This window comes from Mustela nigripes, chromosome 17 (genome assembly GCF_022355385.1).
Source record: "Mustela nigripes isolate SB6536 chromosome 17, MUSNIG.SB6536, whole genome shotgun sequence".
Taxonomy (NCBI): Eukaryota; Metazoa; Chordata; class Mammalia; order Carnivora; family Mustelidae; genus Mustela; species Mustela nigripes.
In genome coordinates this window covers 12,683,651-12,689,868 of record NC_081573.1, presented here as the reverse complement: position 1 = coordinate 12,689,868, position 6,218 = coordinate 12,683,651, and the positions used below count along the sequence as shown (strand labels likewise).

Below are 6,218 nucleotides of genomic sequence, written 5' to 3'. Positions count from 1 at the left end.
GAGCCCGATGCAGGACTCGATCCCAGGACCCTGAGATCATGACCCGAGCCGAAGGCAGCGGCTCAACCCACTGAGCCACCCAGGCGCCCCAAAGTGAAACTTTATTGAGGCCCCAGGGCCGTGGGGCTCGGGCAGGAGGCCACCCTGTGGGGAAAGGAAGAGCTGATGGAGGGACTTTATTGACCTTCTTCTGGGGGTGTGGATGGTTGGTGCGGCCACATGTCTGGGAGCACAACACTCGTTGCAGTTGAATTTGCGGGCCAGCTGGCAGAGGGAAGGCTAGGGGACGCACCTCCAGGCCAAGCACCAAATGCAGGGGCTCTTATGGATATTGTAGTCAGAGAGTGCAGCCGTCCTCTCCCAGCACAGACACTGATCTTCAAGTGGCTTCAAGTGGGAGCCCTCATTGTCTTGGCTTTGACATTCTCAGTGGTGTCACTGGGCTCCTGTGAGGGTAATGTTCTTGTTTGTCAGGGTCTCCATGAGGATCTTCTCTGTGTTTGCTGCTCAGCCACCAAATTGAAGAGAAAGAGCTATAATAGTTATTTTTCATTTTTTTCCTGCTACTTCTAATGTTTGGTATATCTGCCTCTATTGACTTTTTTTTCTTGGTGATGAGTCACATTTTCCTGATTCTTTACATGTCTAGTCAATTTCTGTATACTGAATGCCGCACACGGTGCATTGGAGAGATGATGGAGTCTTGTCTTCTACCAGAATTGTCCATTGTTCTTTTTTTCTGGAGGCAGTTAAATTACTGAAATCATCCTAATCCTGATGAGGCTCAGGTTTAGGATTTATTAAAGTAACTTTGGTTTTGCTTTAGTTCTTGGATGTAGTTCTTCTTTTTTTTTTTTTTTTTTAGGTTTTTTTGTTTGTTTGTTTGTTTGTTTTATTTTCAGCATAACAGTATTCATTATTTTTGCACCACACCCAGTGCTCCATGCAATCTGTGCCCTCTCTAATACCCACCACCTGGTTCCCCCAACCTCCCACCCTCTTGGATGTAGTTCTTATCCTTGAGGCTGTTTCCTTCTAAGGTACAACTTTCTAGAGTCTGACCGGAATGCCTTGGGTGCTCATTGGGTCAGAGCCAGTGTCCCCCAACACTTGGTAACTTCTGAAACCTCAGCTCAGCCCTGTAGCAGCTGTTCTTTGTCAGGTCTTAGCCTTCTGTGCGCTTGCAGTTGACTTGTCCAATTAAGGACTCCAGGAGAAACCCTCTGCAGGTTTCCAGCCCCCTCTTTGCTCTGCATGACCTTGCAAAGCCCTCCTCACATTCAGCTCCACAGCCTCCTCCCACGTCAGAAACACAAGGCCTCCCCGCCACTGGGAGTCAGGTTGCTGAGCACAAGCAGGTGCCCTATCAGGCCACCTTGCAGACATGTCCCAAGTGTCCCCAGTGCTCTAGGTGAGTTACCTTTGTCTGGTGTGCAGACCACTCTGTGTTTATCCATATGCCTGTGGAGCCCTCTTGTTCACTGTGTGTTTTTGGGTACTGGAGACAAAGTGGGAACAGGATGGACAAGGTTCCCCCCACCGTGGAGCCGAAAGCTGCTAGTATACGGTGTCTGGGGAGGGGCAGACAATAAAGAACGAAAAGAACAAAGGGATGTTGAATAATGCTGAGCAGTGTATGCAGGAAGTAAAACAGGACAATGTGGTGGAAAGTGACAAGGAACTCAGGCATGCGGGGAGGTTGGACAGGGTCTCTCAGAGGAGGTGACCTGGGACTTGAGAGCTGAATGATGAAAGGGGCGGGTTGCTGACACTGAAGACTTTGGAGACCCAAGGAAAGTCCTCAGGCAGAGGAACTCTGTGCTAGTGGTGGAAAAATGGTCGTGTTTAGGGAGAACAAAAGAAACCCAGAAGGAGAAGGATTGAGGAGAACTGAGGTAGTCTTACCCTGCTTCTGGGTGTTTTGGAAGACTGAATCTAAAGACATGTTCTTACCATCATGAAACTGGTTTGTTGGGAGGATTAACTTGGTTATCGACTACAGGCAGAAGAGATGTTAGGTGAGAAATAGGTCAGGTTCTGGGATGTCCAAGCATTAGCGAAGGGCGGTGGTCCTGAGCATCTCACGTCTGGGGATGTCTGCCTATTCTGTGACCTGTCTTGTAACGGTGTCCCCTCTGCCTTTTGTGCTGACTGTTAGGTTGGTCAGTCTTCCTATGGGTTCTTTGTGTTCTGTGTGTACCTTCCGTGGCTTCTCTTCTCAGAGTTCCGCCGTTTTTTTGGTTGGTACTGTAAAACATCTACTCCCCCTGTGCACATCTTGTGGCTTTTATCTCAGTATTCTCACTCTAGGAGTTTTCTTCTAAGCACCCAAATTATTTTTAATTTCCTTCTAGAAAGGAAGAAGAGACCTAAAAGCCAAGAGTTGTCACCAACAGAGGCCTTTGCTAGGAAGGAGTTACCCAGCAGCATGAACCTGATGAGGCCCACAGTGGATGGTTGCTGGCGTTCTACCACAGCAGATGGCTGGGAACTTGGGGACGAGTTGGAGAAGCAGAAGATACGCAGTGCCATTTCCGGGCTGACAGGACATAAACAAGGGCAAGTAGTGACCCGGGTTGGGGACAGGGGAAATGCTGCAGTTGTGGGAAAATGCAGCTTCAATTCAGACTTTTTCTTCACAGAGATTTCTTGTTAAAGAGTATTTCTATCAAATTGGCTCAACTCAAAGTGTACAGCAAATTTTATTTTAAAAAATCATCAGGAAGTCTTGGTGGGGAAGAAACCTTGTAAAGGCAGTCCATGTGGAAAACCCTTGGGAAACCTGTCGAAGTTGAATGAGCATGGTAAAGATACCAGCCAGAGCGTATACCTCTCTACACATGAGATAATTAACATAGGAGAGAAATTCTATGGATGTAAAGAAAGTAGAGATTTTTTTTATCTATAGCTCACCCCTTTCTCAGGTCATGAGAACTCCTACTAGAGAAATCCTATGAATGTAATGAATGTGGGAAAACCTTTAAGAAACTTTCATCTCTGGGCGCCTGGGTGGCTCAGTGGGTTAAGCCGCTGCCTTCGGCTCGGGTCATGATCTCAGGGTCCTGGGATCGAGTCCCGCATCGGGCTCTCTGCTCAGCAGGGAGCCTGCTTCCTTCTCTCTCTCTCTGCCTGCCTCTCAGTGTACTTGTGATTTCTCTCTGTCAAATAAATAAATAAAATCTTTAAAAAAAAAAAAAAGAAAGAAACTTTCATCTCTTTCTTACCATCTAAGAAATCATGGTAGAGAGAAAGCCTATGAATGTAATGAATGTGGGAATTCTTTCTGGCAGAGCCTACACCTCATTTTACACTGGAGAACTCACACTGGTGAGAAACCTTATGAGTGTAATAAATGTGGAAAGTCTTTTAGCCAAAATTCTCACCATAATGTACACCGGAAAATTCATACTGGAGAGAAACCCTATAAATGTGATGACTGTGGAAAATCCTTCAGTGGACGGTCTAATGTCAATGTGCATAAGAGAACACATACTGGAGAAAAACCCTATAAATGTAACGAATGTGGGAAAGCCCTTAGCGACTGCTCCTTCGATACACAACGTGAAAGGACGCACACTGGAGAGAAACTGTACGAATGTGATGAATGCGGAAAAGCCTTTGGTCACAGCTCTCACCTTACAGTTTACAAGAGAATCCATACTGGTGAGAAGCCATATAAATGTAACGGATGTGGGAAAACTTTCAGTTTTCATTTATCCTTCACTCAACATAAGAGAATGCACACTGGAGAGAAACCATACAAATGTCATCAATGCGGGAAGGCTTTTAATCAAGGTTCTGATTTTATTGGGCACTAAAAAGCTCGAGGGAGAAAAAAAAATACATACTTCATTTTAATATATAAAAACTGTACACATACATTTAAATTTTGTGGTTTTTTGGTGCATTCCCAGAGAAGGGCTGAACCTACGTGGCATTTGATACCTAGGAAAAAATTTTTAATTAGTGAGATCAAAAGTTTCTTTAGTAATACTAACTAATGTGATTACCCAGTGTGGGAAGGGCTATTGCTCAGAAGTCAAAACAGGTTGAAGATATTTGGCTGAATGACTGATGTACTGACCCAAAGAGCCAGAGTGCCATTAGTTGCTTCCTTGTTCCCCCAATGCTAGAAAATTGGGCTGCTTCTAATTTGTTTCAGGAATTCATTATAAACTGTAATTATAAACACTGTGTAGAAACATGGAAAATGCGTAGAATACAGTTGCCCCTTGAACAACACAGTTTTGAACTGTGCAGTTCCACTTACATGTGGATTTTTTTCAATAAATACAGTACGGTATTGTAAATTTATTTTTCTTCCTTTTTCTTTTCTTTTAAAAAAATTTTTTTTTTAAGATTTTATTTATTTATCAGAGAGAGAGAGGGAGAGAGCGAGCACAGGCAGACAGAATGGCAGACAGAGGCAGAGGGAGAAGCAGGCTCCCTGCTGAGCAAGGAGCCCGATGTGGGACTCGATCCCAGGACGCTGGGATCATGACCTGAGCCGAAGGCAACTGCTTAACCAACTGAGCCACCCAGGTGTCCTTCTTCCTTTTTATTTTCTTTCCTCTAGCTTATTTTAGTATAAGAATACAGTATGTAATATAAATGACCTATAAACTATGTGTTAATCAACTGACTGCTTGTATTATCGGTAAGATTGCCATTCAGTAGGAGGCTATTAGTCAAGTTTTTGGAGAGTCAAAGTTCTGTGTGGATTTTCAGATGTGCAGGGCATCAGTGCTCAACAACACCCAAGTTGTTCCAGAGTCAACTACAGTGAAATGTGACCTGTTGTGACTGTGTCGCCCTCCATGTGTGTTTGGAGAAAAGCATAGAAGAAAACAGAAATGAACGTAGCTAATCAGTAAAAGTCTTTGGGGATCGTGTGGTTTTCCTTTTCATGTTCAAAACTGCTGCAGTTTTATGGGGCACCTGGGTGGTTCAGTTGAGTGTCTGACTCTTGGTTTTGGCTCAGGTCATGATTTCAGGATCAAGAGATCAAGCCCTGTGTCGGGCCCCATGAGATTCTCTCCATCTGCAACTCCTCTGCTCACACGTTCTTTCTCTTTCTCAAATAAATCTTTTTAGTTTTTAAAAAAAACTGATATAGGGACGCCTGGGTGGCTCAGTTGGTTAAGCAGCTGCCTTTGACTCAGGTCATGATCCCAGCGTCCTGGGATCGAGTCCCACATTGGGCTCCTTGTTCAGCAGGAAGCCTGCTTCTCCCTCTGCCCCTGCCTGCCATTCTGTCTGCCTGTGCTCGCTCTCTCCCTCTCTCTCTCTGATAAATAAAATCTTAATAAAAAAAACTGATATAATTTTACAGTAAATGAAAGGCAAAGGGGAGAAGGGGCATCTGGATGGTACAGTCACTTAAAACGTCTGACTCTTGGTTTTGGCTCGGGTCATGATCTCAGGGCTGTGAGGTCAAGTCCCGGGATCTGCTCTATGCTGATATGCACTGTTCCAGAACATGTAGAAAGCTGAATGTTTACCTCATTTGTATGCCACTTTGTAAAACTCAAAGAACAATTAAAGGCTGATATCTTTCAGGACTATTAATGCAAAATTTCCAGATCAGATCCTGCCAGTAAAGCCAGAGTAGCTAGTACATTTGAATTCAGAAACATTCATTCCACAAACAGCATACTGAGTATTAGGAAATACGTAACCATAATACCCATTTTAATCAATCTGTGGAGAAAGCCAGTCATCTCAATGATTAATGAGAAAGAAGTTGATAACGTAAAGACTGTTTAAGGAAAGAAACCCCCCTGGTAACAGGAAAGAAATTGTTTTTATCATATGATAATCAGGCTTAAATGATGACATTAGCACCGAGGTTGGCAAATTATGACCCACAGGCCAAACCTGGCCCATGTGTTTTGTAAATAATCTTGTTGGAACATAGTTACACCCACTCATTTCCATACTGTCTGCGCTGCTTTAACACACTAAGGTGGAATTGAGGAGTTGTGAGCTTGCATAGCCTGAAAAGGTAAAATATTTACTAGAAAGACCTTGCCAATCCCAGATGTAGAGCCATCTCCATTCCATTTAGGGAGGAGCAAGGCAAAGGTTGTCACTAGTCTTTTGTATGAACAGGAGATTTACAAAAGGAATACAGATGGACAACCAGTACGATAAAAAATGCATGAGTTCATCAGTCATCAGAGAGATGATAATAAGTATTTGAGCAGCTGCTGCGAGGT

At 44.0% G+C, this 6,218-nt stretch overlaps 1 long non-coding RNA gene across 1 annotated transcript in view; it reads left to right on the top strand.

Annotated features, from left to right (window-relative positions):
• LOC132005159 (uncharacterized) overlaps window positions 1–3,187 on the top strand; it is an 8,779-nt gene extending 5,592 nt beyond the window's left edge. The window contains exon 3 of the long non-coding RNA XR_009400740.1: window positions 2,355–3,187. This is a non-coding gene — a long non-coding RNA (uncharacterized LOC132005159). The remainder of the gene's footprint in view (window positions 1–2,354) is intronic.
• Window positions 3,188–6,218: the final 3,031 nt, after the last annotated feature.